General features: G+C 38.4%; 1 protein-coding gene across 1 annotated transcript in view; it reads left to right on the top strand.

Annotated features, from left to right (window-relative positions):
* The window catches only part of TRIM33 (tripartite motif containing 33), a 133,253-nt gene that overhangs the window by 25,384 nt on the left and 84,762 nt on the right, over positions 1-23,107 (top strand). The window lies entirely within an intron of this gene.

Here is a 23,107-nt window from a genome sequence, read left to right on the forward strand (position 1 = left end):
CTTTATCCCTAATAATAAAAATGAACAATTAAAAATTTTAATACTCATAATAATAACCACAAAAATTAAGTAATAATTAAAAATTTTTAGAGATACTTATCAGCACACACCTGGAGGCTTCAAAAAGCTTGTAAAAAATTTCAGCATCTTTCAATTCCATTTTTGTACAACTTTTTAATGTTTAAAAAACTTTATTGTGAATTGGGTGAAGGTTTGCAGAGCACAAGTTTTACATTCAACAAGTCATACACAGTTTTTAGAAAGTTTTATTAGCACTTAATCCACATACAAATTAATAGTTCCTTTCAACAAGAGTTGTACAATTATGAACAAAGTCAATTTTAGAACATTTTCTTGTTTCTTGTACTCAATGTTTTAGTTCTCTATTACCCCCAACCTGCCCCACCATTTCCACCAAAACCATTAATCCAGTCACTCTATAGATACACCCATCCTGGATTCCGTATATCAAAAACATAGACGAACAAACTAACAACAGCACCAAAATAAAACAGAGAAAACCTCAATCCAAAAGAAAGCTGAAAACATGAACAACTTTAAAACACGTAAGTCAAAAGAGTGATCAAATGATGTTATTAAAGTTTAACTTAATTACACCTGTCATAATCCATTTGCCAATGCACTCTGCATGATAGCCAGGTAACTTGCCTCCCTGGTCAGTGGTCTGAGGGGATTCACTGGAAGCTTAATCTGTGTGTATTTTCTCCCCCTTTAAAAAAACACTGAAGTTTTAAATGGCTGAAAACGGAAGTTAAATAAGACATTACTTTTTAAACTAATCATTTTACTATAATCGTCTCTAAGATGCTCTCTGTCTGATAACAAGACTATTCACATCCTTGGACCATGATCAGGGGGTTCACTGGACACTTGTGTGGACCTGCAAATGGATTTTGGGGCTTCCCCTATTGTTGAAAGCCTTCTGCAAATCGGGTGTTCACAATTTAAACTGATACCATGCCCACTCTTGGATTTGGATTATGCTGCTTACTGTCCTCCCATGTGCCTCGTAGTTTGTTTTCATCTCATTCATTGCAACCCCTCAATGTAACAGTGCTTATCTCACTTTATTTCTTGTTTCTGCCCCTCCTTTTTTCCTGATCCTGTGAACAGTATGGGTAAATACTGCTTTAAAACAAAGCAACAACAAACCCTTTTTATTGTGAATTTGGGTGGGGACTTGGATTTCAGATAATCAGTTTCTATTCAACAACTTAAACTACTTATTAAACCTCTCAGTAGCTTGCCGTGTCCCCCTTGCTTTGATTTCTCTTCTCCATCTTATGCCATAAACTTTTTGAAGCCTTTTGATAATTACCTTATTTTTTTTGAAACCTGTTTTCACATTAACATAGCTTAAAAACAACAGCAGCATATTTAGGTCAGACTCACAAACGATACACATAAAGCCTAACATGTAGTGGTTTAAAGTCACTTGTCAGGGACTATCGAGTCACTTCGGACTCAGTGACCTGTGCACAACAGGATGAGACACTGCACGATCCCACACCACTCTTACACTGTTCTTGTGCCCGAGCCCACTGTGCAGCCACGGTGTCAGTATCTCTCTCTTCCGCTGCCCCTCCACTTTGCCAAGCATGATGTCCTTCTCCAGGATGGGGCTCTCCTGACATGTCCAAAGTATGTAAGATGAAGTCTTGCCATACTTGCATCTAAGGAACCACTCTGGCCGTACTTCTTCCAATACAAACCGGCTTGTCTTTTTAGCAGTTCATGGTACTTTCAATATTCTTTGCCAGAACCACAATTCAAATGCATCAATTCTTCTTTGGTTTTCTTTATTCAGTGTCCAACTTTCACATGTATGTGAGGCGATAGAAACTACCATAGCTGTGTCAGGTGCTTCTTAGTCCTCAAGGTAACACCCTTGCTTTTCAATATTCTACAGAGGGTTTTGCTCAGCAGATACTTAATGCAACGTGTTTTTGATCTCTTGACTGCTGCTTTATTGATCGTGGATCCAAGTAAGGCAAAATCCTTGACGTCAACCTTGTCTCCATTTATTTAGTCTAGTCATAGAATTTAGTTTTAAAACATTCTTCTCACCCAAAAAAGAAGCTGCATACCACGTTTACTCCTAACTCCCTTCCTCAATCCTGATTTACTTCCTAGGTTTCAGATTTTCTCTATTGTCATTTAATATGAATGAAATCATACTCTATGTGGTCTTATGTGACTGACTTTATTCAGTTTGTACAATACATTTCAGGTTAATTCATACTTGCATGAGTGTCTTTGAGTGTTTATCTACCACTCCCCCCTTTTTATTGTAACTTAGATTGGGGTTTATATTTCAGATCATTAACTTTGTATTCCATCGTCTAAACTACTAATCAAAACTCCATCAACTTACCCCTCTCCTATCCTTGATTTCCCTTCTCCCTCCTGTGGATCACTGTCTTCCACACTTCCCCCATTTCAACATCCATCAACCACGAAGCCCATCGCTCTGTCCTCCCTCTCATCAATATCCAAAGTCTGCTCCCTCCGGGGTGAAAGTCTTAGCTTTTTTTCTTCTTCTTCTTCTTCCTTGTAACAGTGGCCCTATGTAATTTTTGTCCCTTTTTGAAGTTGGTTAATTTCACGTAGCATAAGGCTCTTCAGGTCCATCCATGCCATGAGGTGCTTCATGGTTTCATCATTCATTTTTAATGATGCATAGTATTCCTTTTTTTCTGGTTTATAGTATTTTATTTTTTTAGATGCATAGTATTCCATTGTGCTTACATACCAAAATTTCTTTTATCTATGCTTCTGATGGACTTTTAGATAGTTTCTATTGTTTTGCTATTGAACAATGCTTAGATGAACATTGGTGAGTATGTCTGTTTGTGTTGTGACTCGTCTTTGGGATCATTGGATAATATGATGTTTCTATTCCCAGTTTGAGGTAGCACCGTATTGCATTCCGCAGTGGCTGTATATATGAGAACTTTATTAGTATTATGTGTAGTCAGCACTCCATTTAATGGTTCTTCTGCATTTTGTATATCCATTTATCTGTTGATGAATGTGGTTTGATCCTACTGTTTTGGCATTATGAGTGATGAACATTTGTGTACAGATTTTTGCATAGCCATATATTTTAATTGTTTTCTTAATTTCTCTTTGGTGTACACCTATAAGAGTCATAAGGTAAATTTATACTTATTATTGTGGGCATTATTAAACTGTTTACCAAAGTGTCTTGATAGTTTTGATTTCTCTACATCCTTGCAAAACTGAAAAATCAGACTAATACTACTGAGCTGCTTCTGACTAGGACAGAATAGAACTGCCCTTTTGAGTTTCTTAGGCAGTAAATCTCAGAGGGAGCAGAAAGTCTTCTCTTTCTCCCGAGGAGTGCCTGGCTGGTAGGTTTAGACTGCTGCCAACACATAACTCATTATGCTACCAGGACTCCTTGATGTCCTTATCACTATTTTTAATTTCTTGTTATTTAATTCTACCCATCCTAGTGATGGAGCCCTGTTGGTGTAGTGGTTAATTATGGGCTGCTATCTGCATGGTATGCACTTCAAAACTACCAGCAGCCCTGTGGGAGAAAGAAAGACTGGGCATTCTACTCCCAGAAACAGTTACGTCTTGGAAACCCACAGGGGGCCGCTATGAGTCGGCATTGACTTGATGGCAGCTAGTTTGAATTATCCTACTGACTAAAGTAAAATCAAGTTCCTACATCGTTCCTATGAACAGATGAATGGATGAGCAAAATGCAGTACATACAGTGGAATTATACTCAGCTAAAAAAAGGAATGAAATCTTGATAACATGGCTCAAACATGGATTTACAATGTTCAGTGAAATAAGTTAGTTACAAAAGGACAAATGTGGTATATAATCCGACTTATGCAAAATACCCCAAATAGGCATGTTTCTAGAGACCAAAGTTCTTTGTATTTAAGAGGCCAGGTGGGAATGAAAAGGAACTCCAGCTTGGGGAACACTGAGCCTCTGGCTCAGCCTGGCGGGAAGTGTTGAGACAGCATAATGTAGTTGGTTACCTAATCACTAAATTGTGCATGGAAAAATGTTGACATGGCAAATGTTACGTATTTATCCATGATAAAAATAGGTACATCTTATTTTCTAGTTATTATCGGCATCTTCTTGTTTTATGCATAAAAGGCACCTTAATAAATAAATAGCTTTGTAGAAATACAGTTGATATTTGTAAATTATAGATTGATGTTTATCAAGCAAATTTGGTAAAACCTCATTGGAATTTTTGTGTAATTCTTTTGGGTTTGAAACATACACATTTCAATCACGTTTTCCTTTTTACCTGCACTTCCCCCTCACTGCACTTGACCTAGACATCCACTACAATGTTACATAGTAACTTCAAGTAAATGTTCAGAATAATTACCAGATCTTAAGAGAAAAGAAAATACTGAAAGATGTCAGTTCTCCTGAATTCGATGGATGGATTAAATTTAATGTTAATTAACATCCCAGTTACGTCCCTATTAAGTATGATGATGTAGGTTGTACAAAAAACAGATATTACAATAAAAGAGTGCTCATTAATTACAATAAAGAAGTGCTCATTGATTCCTGACGCGCTTGATCTTTTGTCACCCTTGGAATTGTTGGTGTGTTTGAGCTTGATTTTGCAGCTATTGTATCCTATGGAGGGGAGGGGAGGTTTAGTATTCGCTAACCCTCTACCGAACATGATAAAATTTTTAGTTATTGTCTTTCCTCATGATATATTCAAAGTAAGCAAGATAAAGTCTTACCATTTAGGCTTCTAAGGAACATTCTGGATGTACTTTCTCCAAAACGGAATTGTTTGTCGTCCTGGCAGTTCATCGTATATTCAGTATTCTTTGCCAACACCACAATTGAAAATATGTCACCTACTTAAGAGGAGATTGACTTGATTGACTCCTTAAGTCATCTAAGTGACAGCTTTGCTTTTTAACACTTTAAAGGAGTCCACGGGTCTTTTGTGTAGATTTGCTCAATGAAAGGAAGGAATGGTGATTTACTCAAAAAGTTGCTTCATTTCTTGACTACTGTGAGCATTGGTGTAGATCCAGTTGTGAAGTTTCATTTTCTTCACCATCAGATGTAATTCATACTGAAGGCTGTAGTCTTGACTTTCATCAGTAAGTGCATCAAATCATTACTTTCAGCAAGCAAAATTTTGTCATCAGCATATCTCATTTTTAATGCGTCCTACTCCAATTCTCATGCTGCATTTTCCCCCCTGTAATCCAGTTTCTCAGATTTTTTTCAACATGCAGATTTAATGAAGTACAGTAAAAAGGTCATAATACTTTGGGACAACTGCCTCTTAGTCTTATATATTGATTGCACACGAGCACAACTAAGTGTTCTGGATGTCTCTGGGTAACGTTACACACAATTTGTTATGATCCACACAGTTGAATGTATTTGAGTAGTTGATAAAACACATGTAAGCATCTTCTGGTATTTACTCTCAGCCAAGACCCACCTGATACCAGCAGCCCCTATCCCTTGTTCCACACCCTGGCAGTTTCCTGTTGATATATGGCTGCAACAGTTTTTTTGAATTATCTTTAACATTTTGCTAGTGTGTGATGTTAATGATAACTGTTTGAGAATTTCTGCGTTCTCTATGATAGCCTTTCTTTTCAGTGGGCATAAACGTGCATCTCTTCTAGTTGGACAGAGAGCTGTCTTCCAGTTTTCTTCTTTGTATGTACGAGTACTTCCAATATTTTAGAAGCCTCTTAGTTGGTATTCTTTCAGTCAATTCTTAGAGGCTTTTTATTTGCTACTGTCTTCAGTGAACTTCTTCCTCTAGTATCATCAGTTCTTGATTATATGCTTCCACCTAAAATGGTTGAATGTCTACAAGTTCTTTTTGGTACAGTCATTTTGAGAATTCCTTCCATCTTCCTTGAGTGCTTCCTGCGGTGTATAATTTTTGCCCCCCTAGAATACTTCAGTACTATAACTTATGGCTTGTATTTTTTCTTCATTTCTTCTAGCTTTAGACATATCAATCATGTTCTTTGAATTTCATTTTATTTTTTTAAAAATTGGCATATAATTCACTAGTTCCATAATATTAAGATACTTATGCAATCATCTCCACATCAATTTTAGAACATTTTCTTCTGTCTTGTACTCATTGGTGATAGCTCCCTGTTTCCCCCCAACCTCCCCTGCCATGCCTCCAGGTAATTCTTAACCTAGTAACTGCCTAGAGATTTATTTATCCTGGATTTCATATACAGGAAAACTTAAACCCAAAACACAAACAAAACAGCCCCCCCCCCCCAAGAAACTACAACAAAAACAGTAAGAAATTGGAGGAAAACTTCATTGGAAAAGACAGCAATAAATATAAAAAATGAACAAATTTAAAATGGATCAAAGGGGAAGTCATTTAAGGTATTACATTTTAACCTAGTCGCATCTGCCATAATCAGGTTTACGTGCTCTCTTTCAGATAGCAAGGCTCTTCACACCCCTGGACTATGGTCAGAGGGGATTCACCAGAGGCTTAATCCACAAGGGAACCCTGCAAACGGGATTTTACTGTCCTCCCTAAACCTTCTGCAAACTGGGTGCGTTTCTAATTCCGGATTTAGATTTCATTTTTTTTTTTTTAGATTTCATTTTTTATAATCTTTGGTGTGCTTCTTCCATGTGGACTTAGTCGATGTCACATTTGGATGACTGCTTGTTTGAAGACAAGCCTTTAAGACCCCAGATTCAGTTTTTCTTATAACCAGGCACCATGTGATTTCTTTTTCATATTTTGCCATAGCACCCATATCTATCTTTCAGTGATCTCTTCATGAGAGCAAGTATTGAGTAGGGTCATGCCATAACTACTAATTGTTCTTAGATTAGAGCTCATTTTAGAGACATCATTATAATTTCATTGTAGAACATTATAAATCATTTCCACGGGACATACGGTATTTCTTTTGATTGAAAAGTACCAGACTCACTGCCATTGAATTGATTCTGACTCAGAGCAATCCTACAGGACAGTGGTTCTCAACCTTTCACAGGGATCGCTTAAGACCATCGAAAACCACATATTTCCTATGGTCTTAGGAACTGAGACACCGCCCTTCTATCCATCTTCAGGCAGGTCCGTCCACATGCAGATATGCCCACATATGAATACCTGGTGTGAAGACTGTTACTCATGCTACACCATGCTTCAAGATTTTATTTGTCATTAGAAATAAATATTTCATAATATATAAATGACATATTGTTTTTGTGATTAATCACTATGCTTTAATTATGTTCAATTTGTAACAATGAAAATATATCCTGCATATCAGGTAATTACATGATGATGCATACCGTAGCAAAATTACGGTGATGAAGTAGCAATGAAAATAATCTTATGGTTGGGGGTCACCACCACATGAGGAACTGTATTAAAGGGTCGCGGCATTAGAAAGGTTGAGAACCACTGCTATAGGACCTGATAAAACTGCCACTGGAGGTTTCTGAGACTAACTCTTTTACGGGAGTAGAAAGCCTCCTCTTTCTTGAACAGATCAGTTGGTGGTTTTGAACTGTTGACCTTGCAGTTAGTTAGCTAAAGATTGTAGAATATACCATTGGCATTACCATTGATAGTGGTATATTTTATTACCAATACCATTGATAGTGAACCTGGCTAGCATCCATATATCATACCTTATTTGTGCATCTTAAGGACCACTTTGACAGAGGAGGCCTCACTCACCTCAGCTGGAATCAGTATCTCAGGATAGGAGGAGGAGAAGACGAGTAAATCTCTGCCATGTGACATCGTTCTGTGGTCACCCCAAATCAACATACAGTCCTACACACGTGATTAGGAATCTTACTGGAAATTCAAGTCAGGAAGTACGAGGAGGGCAGATGCTTACGATCCCAGGAATATGGATGATGGTCGTTGGATTTTGGTTCGGATCTTTTCCTTTGAAGGTCTCCAATGTATAGTGACGTGGGATTACCATCTGTTTACTATATTCATGTTCTTTCTGCTTTTTGATGACATGTGTTAGTCTAGCAGGCCTGATTCTACCTTGGTGAATGTGTGTTATTGTAAGTTTTGCCCTATTTATAACCCTCACTGTTTGTGTAAATCACTTCTAATCTGTACAAGTCTACCATTTATGTATTGTGGTCTAATATACATATACAATTTCTTTTTCTCACTATTGTCTTAAAATTTATACTGCTGGTTAAACTAATGATACTATCAATAGAATTAGCTTATGCCTCAATTTCATTTTCTAACTCTAGGACCTTGCATATTTCATTGTAATTCTTTGCCTTGTTTTTCCTAGCCGTCTTTTGAAATCTTCTGTTCAGTTATTTTATTTTGTGTCCTTTATTGCTTACTTTAGCTTCTCTGTGCTTCAAAGCAAATTCCAGAGTAGTTCCTGACATTTATTTTGGTCTTTCTCTTTTGGGGCTTTTTGATGACCCTTTTGGTCTTTGTATGATGTTTCTGATACCATTCTCACAACTTTTATGGTCTTTGGTTATTAGTATTCAGTACAGGAAGTGCTCTTGGTCAAGAAGTTTGGTAGCTACCTGGCCAACCGACTGGAAGAAATCCAACAGAATGTGGATATTATTGAATAATGTCATAAATATCACATCCAAGTAAAATTTTGCTGAAGATAATTTTAAAATGGTGTGACAGTGCATTGATGGAACTTCCAGAAACTTGAGCCAGGTTAAGGATAATATGTAGAATGAAAGATATAATTGATTATATCAAATGGTTCCTCGCTAAAATCAGAGACTACCAGAAAGAGGTTTACTTGTGTGTTATTGCCTGTGTAAAGGTCTTTGACTGTGGGATCATAAATAACAAATTATGGACATTGCAAAGAATGGGAATTCTAGGACAATTCTGCTCACGTGGAAACTATATATAGACCAAGAAGAGCCAGTCATTAGAACCAGAGGAAGCTGCCTGCTTTATAATTAGAAAAAAGCGTATGTCAGGCTTTTATCTTTTCACCATATTTACTCAACCTAAGCTAACTTGAGAAGCTAGATTGTATGAAGAAGAATGAGGCCTCAGGATTAGAGGAAGATTCGTCCACAAGTTGCACCACATAGATGACACAGTTCTGTTGGCTGAAAGTGAAAGTGCATTTACTGATGAAGATCAAAGACTATATATATATACACCTGTGGATTAAATCTCAACATAAAAAAGCAAAATCCTTACAAGAGATATCATGATTCATGGAGAAAATAATGAAGTCTTTAGTACCTATGGAAGGAAAAATTAAGAAATCAAACAATATTGTACTGGGAAAATTTGCTGCAAAAGATATCTTTAAAGCATTAAAAACCAGGGATGCCACTTTGAAAATTAAAGTACACCGGAATCAAGCCATTATCTATTCAGTCACCTCTCACATATAAATGCTGGACAATGAAAACTGAAGTTTAAAGAATTCATGTATTTGAATTGTGGGGTTGACAAGACTATCATGAAATGCCGAAACAACAAACATCGGTTTTAGAGGTGGCACTGTTAGGGTGTTTCTTTGTAGTGAGGATGGTGAGACTTCATCTCTCTTTGGACATGCTATCAGAAGGGGCAAAGATACCCATGCTCACTGAAGTAGAGGCTCAGAGACAAAAGGAAGACTTTTTTAAAGGTGATAATTGACAGTGAATGCAATGATGAGTGGGCTAAAACGGTAATGACCGAGGATGTAGCATATCCAGGCAGTATTTCGTTCTATTATACTTAGTAAACAACACCTCATTCTATCAAATCTGCCCTAGAGATGGCCTCTACAAATATTCAAGGCCAAGGCTGTGTTTTCCCTTTTGTGGTTGTTAACTTCTTTTTCATATTGAACTTGTACCTGAGCAATTGATCGGTGCAGTCAGACCCAGGTATTGCTTTCGAGTAATATTCCTTGTCTGAAGTATTTTTTTTCCTGACTGCACTGCTTCTCTATTCACGTACGTTCAGCCTCTTTGTATTTGAATACAAAAATGTGTCAGTTGACAGAATTTCATTGGATTTTGCTTTTTAAAAGTACAGGTTGACCATTTTTACCTTTTTATTGGAGTGTTTCATGCTTAATCTAAATGTCGATATGGTTGGATTAACAGTTTAGTACTTATTTTCTATATTATGCCTTTCCTTCTTAGTTTTTGTTTTAACATGTGACTCTAGAATCATGATATACATCTTTAGCTTATTCCATTCCATTCCAGGATAGTTCTGTATTATATAAAATGGGTCTTGGAAAGCTCTAATTCTGTCACAGCACCATTGCCTTCTTTCTTTGTGGTTCTGTCATAGTTATATGTTGTAAAACTAGCAATATAGTGTTGGGGTTACTGTTTTAAATAATCTTCTTTTAAAAAAGAGACATTAAGAGAAAAGGCGTAGTCTTTTTTGTATTCTCACGCATTTGACATTTGTAGTGGTTCTCATTTCCTTCCTGTAGATTGATCTAAGTTACAGTCTCTTCTTGTTTTTCCCACCCTGGACTTCCCTTACATTTTTGATGGGCAAACATGCTAGTGATACTTTCTCAGTTTTTATGTGTGGAGGTCTTTTGTTTTCCATAGCTTTTCAAAGATACAGAACTTGGGTACAGAACTTGTGTGTGGCGGTTCTTCTAGATCAGTGGTTATCCACCTTCCTAATGCCGCGATCCTTTAATACAGTTCCTTATGTTGTGGTGACCCCCAACCATAAAATTATTTTCATGACTACTTCATAACTTTAATTTTGCTACTGTTATGAATAGGGCGACCCCTGTGAAAGGGTCGTTTGACCCCCAAAGGGGTTGCGACCCACAGGTTGAGAACCGCTGTTCTAGATTCTTGAAGGTCGTTTCCTTGCTCTGCTATTTCTGTTTGGGAGTCCCTAGTGAATCATTGCGGTTCCTTTGTCCATAATGAATTGTTTTTCCTCTTGATGCTTTCAAGAAGGTATTATATTTTTCTTGATCTTTTAACAGTTTGATTATAATTTTTCTAGGTTTGGTTTGTTTGTCTTACTTGGAGTTCGCTGAGCCTTTAAAATCTTTAGGATAAGTTGTTGAAAATGAGACCCATGTGAGAGTTAAGCATTTGATTGCTAACCAAGAGGTTGGTAGTCTGAGTGTACCAGCAGCTCTGTGGGAGAACTGCCTGGGAACTTGTTCCTGGGAAGAGGGTCTCCTGGAAAACCCTAGGAGGCAGCTTTGCACAGTCAACCCGACTTCTTCACCATGAGTCGGAACTGACTGACTGACAACCACCACTATCACCAAAAAGTGCCTCATCAAGTTTGGAAAGCCTTTTGGCCATTGTTTTTCCTCAAACGTTTTTCCTGTTCCTTTCTACTCATGTCCTGTGATTCCTATTTCATTAGTGTTGCCCAACTAATCGCTGTACATCCGTTGATTTTTTTCCTCCTCTTTTCAAACATAGTTTTATTGGCGTATACTCTGCATGTCATACACTTTAATCATTCATATTAAGAAAAGTTGTGCAATGATCACCACAATCAATTTCAGAACATTTTCTCCTCATACTCATTGTTAGCTTCCCATTCCCCTCCAACCTCCAGTTACTATTCTTATAGATTTACCTATCCTGGTTTGGTTTGGGGTTATGTATTTTTTACTCTACTTACAAGTTCACTGTCTTTTCTTAAGTCTGTTAAACCCAGATTGATATTTTGGAAATTGTACTTTTCATATTTATTGGGTGTTTTTCTGGTATGTTGAATGATGACACATGCACGTGACAGCTGGACAATGAATAAGGAAGACCACAAGGATTAGTGCATTTGAATTAGGGTGTTGGTATAGAATATCTCAAGTGCTGTGGACTGCCAGAGGAGCCAACAAATCTGTCTCGGAAGAAGTACAGCCACAGTGCTTCTTGGAAGTGAGCATAGTAAGACTTCATCTCAAGTATTTGGGATCTGTTTTTAGGAGAGAACAGTTCCTGGGAAAGGACATCCTGCTTGGTAAAGTAGAGGGTCAGCAAAGAAGAGGCAGACCCTCAGTGAGATGGAATGACAGTGGCTGCGACAACAGGCTTAAACATAAAAGCCACTGTGAGAATGGCACAGCACTGGGCACCTACCTGCGAGTTCTTTATTGAGACTTATTGTTGAGGCAGATACTTTCCTATAATTTTTAAACAAAGTTCTTTTTCCCCCCTGGATTTTAAAAATTATTATTAATTGGTGTTAATGCATTATATCATTCCATCGTTCAATCACGTAAGCAGAATTGTACAGTTGCTACCACAATAAGTTTCCAAACACTTTTTTCTTCCTGGACCCCTTGACAGTGTCTCCCTTCTACTCTCTCCACCCCCTCAGCCCCCCACCCCCGGCAAACCCTCCCCTTGCACCCTCAAACCATTATTCAACTTGCTGTCCCATATAGGTTCATCAATCTTGGGTTTTATATACCGAAACACAGTTTATTTTTCAGTCCTTCAAAAGATAATAGCTCTCTGACTTTGCTCGCTAAATCCAACATCTGGGTCTTAGTTTAGTCCTCCTATGAGTTTAGGTTACCATGTTTCTTGGAAGGACTCTTCAATTTTGTTGGCATTTTTGGTAATAAACAGGGTTTTCTTTTATTTTTCTGTGGGTTGCTGATGTATTTTAGCACTTTGCCTGCATTTAGCAATATAGAATCTGGTCTCTGTGCCACATATTCACTGATCTTTTCATTCTAAAATCTGATGGCCTGGAGGCTGATTCTGTGTCTGCATAGCTTAGTGGTCAGCCACTGATTTGGCTGGTGGTTATTACACAATACCACTGTTGATTAATTTCTGGTTGGCAAGACATGAAAGTTGTAGCTTGTTTTCAGTGTCATTATAGCTTTTATATTTGATGTAATTTTGGAGAGTCACTGTTGTGAATAGTTTTTCATTACAGTTTTGTAGAGAATAGTTTCATTATCTTGAAAATGTATACCGCCTATTCATCTATCTAATTTTCTCTAAACTACTGGCAACTAGTTATCTTTTCACTGTATGTAATGTTGCTTTCCACCCTCAGAATGTCATATTGTGATGAAATCAGACACTGCGTAGCTTTTATGGATTTTCTTTTTTCACCTAAGGAGTCCCTTGTAGTGTGTGTTTAGGGGCTCAAACCCACCAGTGGTTCTCTGGGAGAAAGAGGAAACTTTCTGCTCCTGTAAAGATTCGCAGTCAGTTTTCTCCTAGAGGGCCACTATGAGTCAGAATTTACTTTATGATTGTGAGCTTTTCTTGTTTCCACCTGGCAAGATACATCAAAGGTTCCTATGTATGTTTTCATGGTTCAATAGCTAATTTTTTGAAATCCTTATACCATACTCCATTGCATGGCTATAGCCCTGATTTAAGAAAGTATAGCACCACTTAAAAAACAGTTTTACTGGCATATTCACATACAGTTTAATAGTTCAATCTCATCAAGAAGAGTTTTTAAATCATCACTACAATCAGTTTTAGAACATTTTCTTCATTCTTGTACTCATCTTTACGAGCTCTCCATTTTCCCCAACCTCCTCTGCAATATCCCCAAGGAACCATTAATCTCATTACTATCTCTGTAGATTCACCTCTCTTGGATTTCATATACAGAAACATGTTTTTAATAACAAATTCAGAACGAATAAACTAAAGTAGATAAAAAATTTAATTGAAAAGAAAGCAGAAACTGTTCAAAACTAGAACACATTTAAGTGGATCATAAGGGAGATCAGATGATAGAGTGCTAAATTTTAACCTAACTGCATCTGCAGCAACCCACTTTCTGATGCATTCTGCATGTTGAAAGCAAGGCTTTTTTATGGTCATAGTGGATTCACCAGGGGCGTAATCCATATATTTCTCCATAATTTAAACAAACAAACAAACAAACAAACAAACAAACAAACAAGCAGAGTCATGTCATAAGAACTTATTGTTTTTAGATTAGGGCTTGATTTAAGTATAAATACTATTTGCCATTTCAACACTTTAGTGAAAACAGTTCAGTGATAACAATTCCAGTAGTCTTGTATATACCTCTGGCCAGACTTTCCATCATTACAAATACAAACTTGGTGCTTTAAAAGTAACTCTTCCTCTTCCCCATCTTCCTATCCCTTGTAGCCATGGTTACACTTTGATCTTTACATTTAGCCGTTTAAAACACACACACACACACACACACACACACACACACACACACACCGCCATAGAGTTGACTCTCATTCATAGCCACCCTATAGGACAAAGCAGAACTGCTCCTGTGGGTTTCTGCGGCTGTAAATCTTCACTGGAGCATGGAACCTCTTATTTCTCTGTAGCTAGCAATTTTAGGTATTTCATATACAGGGATCCACTCATTGTTTGCCCATTTTTTGATTGACATCAGCCAGCATAATGTTTTCATGGTTCATCCCTATTGCTGTAGGTATCAGGACTTCATTTCTGTTTATAACTGAGTATTCCAAGGTATGTAAGCAGTGCATTCTGGATATTTAGGCCATTCCCATTGGTCAGCTCTTGTGCACAGTACTGAAGTGAACATTATGCACAAGTTTGTTTGTATCTGTGCTTTCAAGTCTCTTGAATAAATTCCTAGGAGTGGAATTGCTGGGTCATATGGTAGCTCCAGGTTTAACTTTCGGAGATACTATCCCACTGTTCTCCGCAGCTGCTGTACTATTGGTGTTCCCACTAGCAGTGGGTTAGTTTTCCAGTTTTACCACACCCTTGCCAACATTTTTTTTTAAACTTTAGGTATGCTCTTAAGGATGAAGTACAATATCTGTGATTGATTTGCATTCTGTGGCTAATGTAATTGAGCATCTCTTGTGATATCTAAGTTATTTGGCCATTTTCCAGCTGGATTGTTGGTCTTTTTGTTAAGTAGTAGCCATTCTTTATATATTTTGAACTTTAACCTTTACCTATGAAGCTTTTACTTTCTTATTCCTTGAGATTTTTGCTATATAGGATAATATATCTGTGAAAAGGGAAACTTAACTTGTTCTATTTGGTTACCTTTTCTTTTTCTTGCCTGATTGCTCTGACTAGGATTGCCATTACAATTCCGAGTAGCAGTGCTGAGAACATTCATTCCACCCCTCTAAATAAGACAGAAAATATTAAAAACTGGATTTAAAAAATGGGTCAAAAGGAAAATCAAATGACAAGATGTTAAATTTTAATCTAACTATGCCTGCCATAATCAACTTTACAATATTCTCTGTTGGGTGGCAAGACTTTTCACAACTCTGGACTGTGGTCCGAGCCTTGATCCTTGTGGAATCGGTGCAAATGGAGTTTGGGCGTCCATCGTCCTCAGTAGGGTTGGTGTGAGTTGCCATTGCCTTGAAGGCTACAGGCACCCTATGGCAGTAAGTGTCTAGTGTGTTCATAATCTCTGGATCACACAGGCTGGTGTGTTTTTTCCATGTGGACTCTGTTGATCTCTTGATTTGTTCTTGTTAAGGAGAAGGCTCTATGTTTTTTGGTTTATGTGATCTTTTTCTAGTTGTTTTTCATTTTCATTTGTTATTTGCAATTTAAAAACAAACAGGCATTTATAAATTTCCTTCTGAGCACTATTTTCACTGAGTTCATAAATTTTGAAATCTTGTGCTTCCATTTTTCAGACTCTTAAGTTTTTTCAGGTTTCTCTTGATTTATTTTCCTTGATCCATTGGTTTTTTAAAAAATGTGTTTAATGGCCTATTATTGTGTACATTTTTCGGTATGCTATTTCTAAGTTCATACCCTTATAGTTGAGAAAAAGAACTTTTTTTTTTTTTTTTTGGTAGTTTCAGTTTTTAAAAATATGTTAAAACCTGTGACCTGGCATGTAATTTATCCTGGAGAATGATCTTTGTGTACTGGAAAAGAATGCTGTTGGGTAATCTATAATCAACATTAAGCCAAAAAGTATTGCTACTAGGTTTCCAGTTAATACCTGCATGAGCTTATTTTTTTCTTTCTTTCCTTTTTAAATCATTTTATTGGGGCCATGTCCAACTCTTATCACAAACCACACATCCATCCATTGTGTCGAGCACATTTGTACATTGGTTGCCATCATCATTCTCAAAACATTTTTTTCTACTTGAGCCCTTGGTATCAGCTCCTCATTTTCCCCCCTCCCTCACGAACCCTTGATAATTTATAAATTATTATTATTTGGCATGGGTTTATTTCAAACATCATGTTTGAACATGCTTTCGTGATCAGTGAATGGCTTTAAACAAGTTCTCAGGTAATACACTTGTCTTAGTCTCGTAAAGATGTCTTCTAATAATACAGTGAACCCTCGTTTATCGCGGTTAATCGGTTCTAGACCCTACCGTGATAAATGAAATTCCGCGAAGTAGGATTCCTTATTTGTAAATCAAATATTTTCGTAGTTAGAGCATAGAGGACATGAAAAAACACCCTTTAGTCACCATTACACTCGTATTACCCAATTTATTAAACGAAAAAGGGAAAATACAGTAAAACATTTTGGATGTTACAATTATCATTTATTATTTATTATATTATTTATGGCATCTAGTTTACAGTATTACATATTTCACATACAGTATTATTATACATAATTCTTACAAATACTGTAATCAATAGCCTATGAAATGACTTAAGGGATGTACTCTACAGGTGGGTCGCCGTCTTTTTCCTCTGAAGGAGCGGGTGTAGGCATTGGGTGCTGTTACCCAAAAACCGCGATAGAGTGAAGCCGCGGAAGTCAGTCGAAGCGCGAAGTGGCGAGGGCTCACTGTAATCCCAAAGCAGTTGCACCTGAGGGTACTGCTGGACCAGTTAAATTCAAGGCAAAGAAGTCAGCTTAGAAGGCAAAATTTTTTAATCCAAAGGTTTGGATTGATAGATTTTCTCAAGCTTAGAAGGCAAAATTTTTTAATCCAAAGGTTTGGATTGATAGATTTTCTCAAAGGATGGAGGACAATCACGGGAGCTAATCATGAAGAAGTGATAAGAAAACGGAAAGCTGCATTGGTGAGAAAAAAGGCCAAGAAGTTGTGCCTGGGTGCTTTTTTCATATTTCGAAAATACAACTAATTGGTCGCTGTAGCAAGGACCCGTCCTCTGAGAATTCTCTTGGGAAACGATAGCCTATTCACTCTACTGTGGGCTTGCCTCTTCAGACTTTTTTACCCTACACTCAGAACATTCAAAAGAAACACAACTTCTGGCCCCTTCAGGATACTGTCATTGGATGTGGTATACATGAGTGCAGAATTGGCTGTGGAAGCGTCCGAGAGATGAAAATACTGTCCTGTGCAGTGTAATATAGACCTCAGTGGTACGTATGTTGAGAAGCAGCAGCTCCACATTTTGATAATTTTGTTATTTGTAGCAGTGCCTTTTGACATCCTCAAATGCCTTAGGCCTAGTATCATGTTATTTAGATCTGCTGTTTGTTTATTGCTCTTCTAGATGTTCTGTTCACACGGAGAGTGCTGTGTTGACGTCTCACAATTATTATAGAACTGCTTTTCTCTTTTTAGTTCTTTTAGTAATTTATTATGTATTTCAGTGCTACGATGTTATGTGTATTAATATTCAAAATTATTATATCTTGATAGCCTGATTCCTGTACATATAATTTTAGAATGTTTTTCTTCGTCTCTCCTAACAGATTTTGACATGGAGTCTTTTATATTTACTTATATAATTACTTTCACCTGGGTCCTCACCATTTTTCCTTGGGTGCATTCATGTTTAGCTGTCTGTTGTCACTTTTTTAAGCCCGAAGAGTTTTCTTTAGCATTTCTTGTAAGACAGATGTGATGATGTGGTTGTTGTGAGGTGCTCTGAAGTCAGTTCTGATTCATAGTGACCCTAGGTACAGCAGAATTAAACACTGCCTCGTTCTGTGTCATCCGCACAGTTTTTATTAAGCCCATTGTTGCACCCACTTGTCACATCATTTTGTTGAGGGATTACCTCTTTTACTGCCCCTCTTCTTGACAGCATGTCGAAAGCACATGAGACAAGTCTTGCCATCCTTGCCTCTAAGGAGCATTCTGTCTGTACATCTTCCAAGATAGATTTTTTTTTTTTGGCAGACCATGGTTCTTTCAATGTTCTTCGCCAGCACCGTAATTTAAATGCATTGGATCATCAGTCTTCCGTAAGTCAGTATCCAGCGTTCACATGCATGTGATGCAATTGAAAACACCCAAGTTTGGGGGCAGGTGTACCTTAGTGCTTAAAATGACATATGCAATTATTTAATGTTCTGGAAATTTGTCTAATACCCACAGAACTTAAAGACAAAATTCATGATTAAAGAGTTTGTTGAAGTTACCCCTGGCACCAACCCCCCAGGTCAAAGAGTGCAATCAAATGGGAGATTGAAGTGTGTGGAGCAACAACTCATGGACGGCTGCTCACCGCGGAACTGTATTTGCAGAGACTCCTCATACTTGCAGAGTCCAGCATGCTGTATCATTGGAAAAATTGATGATGTTGCAAGTGCGATTGTCTTACACCCCAGGGGGATGATTGACAATGTTTTTTACTTTTGTGGGTTTTTGTTTTCCTGCTGTTAGGTTTCTTGTTTTTGTTTATCTTTTGTCTGCTAGTTGGTTTGTTGTGTTGTTAGGGTAGCTGGTCTTACGGAGTTAGCTGGTCTTACGGAGTTTTGAATTTGTCATAATACGACCGCCACAGTAAACCGGAGTCATGCATATATATCCCAGGGACAAGCAGATGGATTCTGGGCCCCCAGTGACCTCTCACCCCAATCCAAGAACAATTCGTTCTGATAACATGGCCCTGCTCAATACTCACTTTCATGAAATGATCACTGAATATAGTAAGGGTGCTACAGCAAAGGGGGCGAAGAATAAGGTCTGGCATCTTAAAGGTTTGTATTCACACAAGCAGCCATCTACGTGAGGAGTCACCAAAGCCCACCCAGAAGAAGCGCACCAGCTTGTATGGCTCAAAGATGACAATAATAAAATTGAAATACGATGAAGGGAAAAGTATCATAAAATTGTGCACACCCAATTTGTGGGAGGCTGTGGAGGACAGTGGGAGCCCAAAACTCATCTGCAGTGTATCTAGTCAGATTAAGCCTCTGGCAGATCCCCTCTGGCCAGGGGAAAGGTCTGGAACTGCCTTACTATCAAACATAGATTGTTGTAATCCTGATTATGATCACTTGACCTCCCTCTAGAATAGTGGCTCTTAACCGTCCTAATGCCATGACCCTTTAATAGAGTTCCTCATGTTGTGGAGACCCACCCAACTATAAAATAATTTTTGTTGCTACTTCGTAACTGTAATTTTGCTACGTTATGAATCGATGACCCCTGTGAAAGGGTCGTTCGGCCCCCAAAGGGGTCACGACCCACAGGTTGAGAACCACTGCTTTAGACCAACCTGTATTTGTTCTAGGTGCAAGGATCTTTTGATTGTTCCATGACAAAAAACCTTCTTTCCTGACTTTTTAACTAATAATGGTGGTCCTTTTTTCTTACTCATTGTTTGTATTTTAATCTTTATATTATTACTGTTTTATCCTTACTACACTTTGTTTTTATTCTTTATTGTTTCTGTTGGGTTTACCAGTTTGTGAACACAGGAATAGATGCATAGAGATAATAACTGATGCAAGGGTTTGTAGGGGATGTAAAGGGGTGGAGCCGATTTCAGGAGTGAACAATGAAGGTGGGAGGGGGATTGAGCACTAGAATGTGATTACACAACTCATTTTAAAGGCGATTTAATCATGGGGGTAGGGGGAGAAAGAAAATGTTCTGAAATTTATTTTGGTGATGACTATACAATTCTTGATATGATTGAACTGTTCAATTGTGTGATATGTGGATTAAGTGCCAATAAAACTTTTAAAAAAAGAAAAAGCTAGGGATAAAAAGGTGAGGGGAAAGGGAATTATCTATTGAAAGTGGATGAATGAATAGATGAGAGAGATAGGTAATCCATAGTTATGAACTGATAATAAACTATAAACTGCACATGGCTTAATAATAAAAAAAGTTTATTAAGGAACCTAACAAATTGTAATGGCAGTAGGAAATGCTCAGGGTTGTGTTGTTTATTAGGGCATGTTACAAAGTTCTGTCAAATCATCTAATAAGTACCCCAAGGACAGACCACTCTGTTTTAAGCCTCAACCTGAGGCATTCAGCTTAATAAACTCAGTGGGTCTGCAAACCCAGCTCCCTCAATTCAGTTCCTAGAGGCACTCCACCTTTGTAAGTCTTGTGAAGGCCCTCAGCACCATTTCAGTGGGTCAGCAAGCAACCTATCCAATTAAGTGCCCAGAAGCACCCATTCCTGTAAGCTCCGGCCTCAAGTTATTCAGCCCCCACTTCAGTAGGTCAGCAAGTCCAACCTCCCCAATTAAGTGTGCAGAGTCATCCCACTTCACAAGCCAGTCTCCTGCATAAAGGCACCCAGCTTTATTTATTCCATGGCTTGGGAAGCCCATCCCTGTTCCATGCATGCTCTGGCTCCTGCTCCTGCTGCTGCTCAGCACTCTGATAGTTTAGCTTTCTTCTGGATCCAGGAGGTTTTCTGCATCCATGAGGATCTGAAGTCCAAGGGACAAGATACCCTTCTGACTCTTGCTGGCAATGAGGTCCTCCCTCCTCCTCAGAGGGCTCTTTTTGTACCCAGCAAGATGGTCACAATTACATTACTCTCAAGTGAATACTGTTAGTGTCTCCCCCCCTCCCCCCCCATTCATGCAGGGAAAGGTCATTTGGTGGGAGTTAGAGGCTTTGGCTAGAAGAGCCACTTTAAAGAGCTCTTGGGCAATAGATTGACCTAATGCAGTGCGTCATTTGTTCTGACTACTGCTTCCACAAACCTTGATTGTGGGTTCAAGAAAGATGAAATCCTTGACAACTTCAGTCTTTTCTCCATTTTTCATGGTATCTGTTGGCCCAGTTGTGAATTTTTGTTTTCTTTACATTGAGTTAGGAGCCCTGATGGCATAGCCAGTTAAGAGTTGGGCTGCTAACTAACCCCAAGACCAGCCATTTGAAACCACCAGCCAATCCATGGGAGAAAGATAAGGCTTTCTACTCCTGTAAAGATTTATGGGCTTTAAAACTCACAAGGGCAGTTCTACCCTATCCAGTAGGATTGCTGTGAGTCAGAATTGACTCATGGCAGCACTAGAGAGTGTGCATTACATTAAATTGTAAGTGTTAGATTGTAATCCATATAGAAGATTTCAATCCTTGATTTTCATCAGTGTTTCAAGTTTTCAACATTTTCTGCAAACAAGGTTTTGTCATATGTATATTTCAGGTTGTTAGTAAATCTTCCTTCAAAACCTTATGTTGTATTCTTCTCCATACAGTCCAGCTCCACAGATTATTTATTCAGCATTCAGATTGACAGGATACAATCCTGTTGCACATCTTTCTTGTTTTTAAACCACGCAGCGTTCTTTTGTTCTGTTTGCACATCTGCCCCTTGGTCCATGGACAAGGTCTGCATGAGCAGTGTTCAGGAATGCCCATTCTTTCATCATTTGTTACGATCCACCCAGTCGAGTGCCTTTGCATAGTTTCTCTTGTTCTCTCAACCCGAATCCATCTGACATTAACAGTGATGTCCCTTGTTCTGCGTCCTGTTTCGCACCTGGCTTGATGTTCTGGCTGTTCCCTGTCAGTGCAATGCTGTAGCTGTTGTTAAATGAACTTTAGCAACATTTTAGTTGCATGGGATATTAATGATACTTTGTACATTCCAGGTTTCAATGTTCTGCTGCTTCTCATAAGATTTTCTTTCAGCATAGTCCTTTTTGTAGTCTGATCTTAGTCTTGAAGATTTACTGAAACAGGTTCACCTTGAGTGTTCCCGCTGGTACACTGGCTCCTCCTGAGTTACCGTTCTGCTTGGTAAGAGAGGCAGGGAAAAAGAAGAGGGCCATTGACAAGGAAGGTTGATATTAGGACTGCAACAATGAACTCAGACAGAAGCGCAGTTAGGAGGGTGGTGCAGGACTGAGCAGTTTTACATTCTGTTGTACACAGGGTCTCTGTGAGTTGGAACAGAACCAACTGGATGATATAGGTCTTACAGTTTTTGCATACACCTCTTTGTTTGTTTGCTTCCTTTGCAGTTCTTGTTTATCCAAGAAGCCCTGGTGGGAAAGTGTTTAAGCTAAAGGTCCTGTGTTAGAAAAGCACAGCGGTTCTGTGGGAAAAAAAGATGGGCAATCCGCTCCCATAAAGTTAGATGGCCTTGGAAAGTCCATGGGGGCTCTCCTACTCTGTCCGTCAGGCTTGCTGTGAGTTAGGATTGACTTGATGCAGTGGGTTTGGGTGAATGTCTCCTTTTTCACTCCCATCCTTTTAAAAAAAGCATGCTTGTTTATTTTGTTCTTGTATTAAAATTTTAAACTATAGACATTAATTTAATACCAGCACGCCTCCCACCCCCGTTCTTAAAGCTTGCATTTAAATTACATTTCCATGAGTGCTTTCGCACTTTTAAATACATGTTCTTTTGATTCTTCCATTAGTTCTGCTCCAGTAGGAGCCAGCTTCTTTAATTGTTCAGCTTGGTCTCAAATTACTGAACCTCCTCTAATGGGATTTGCTTGTTCATGGGCATGGCTTCTTTCGCATGGTCATGTTTGGGAGTTGTGTGGTTATTGAGGCAATGGAGAACCAGCAGACCATGGAAGACATGATAAACCTTGTTTTTTCTAGCTACTGATGGAATTTATTGTTGATTGGTGACTTACCAGAGGAGGCAGAGTTCCACCTGTTCAGCTAGGTGGAGTTGTGGAAATAGTTATTTCATGGCCCCGGGATCGGTTGAGCTTATTGGTGAAGAGTTCAGATGGCCTTCCAAGAAGTCCATATGCTTGAGTCAAGTGCCATGGAGTCCTGGGTGTTCATAACATAATGATAGTCCCATGTCTTTGGGGCCAGCTGTCCCACCCTCAAAGAGAGGGAGACTTGTGGGGTGGGTGTTGGGGAGAAACCTCTGAGTTATATGCAAGTTACTTAGGTAGACACACACAACCTGAATGAATTTCTCATTCAAAGTACTTGTGATTACCTTTAGTTAGCCTGTTGTT

This window comes from Echinops telfairi, unplaced genomic scaffold, assembly GCF_000313985.2.
Source record: "Echinops telfairi isolate 266 unplaced genomic scaffold, ASM31398v2 ScPeMD7_443;HRSCAF=831, whole genome shotgun sequence".
Lineage (NCBI taxonomy): Eukaryota > Metazoa > Chordata > Mammalia > Afrosoricida > Tenrecidae > Echinops > Echinops telfairi.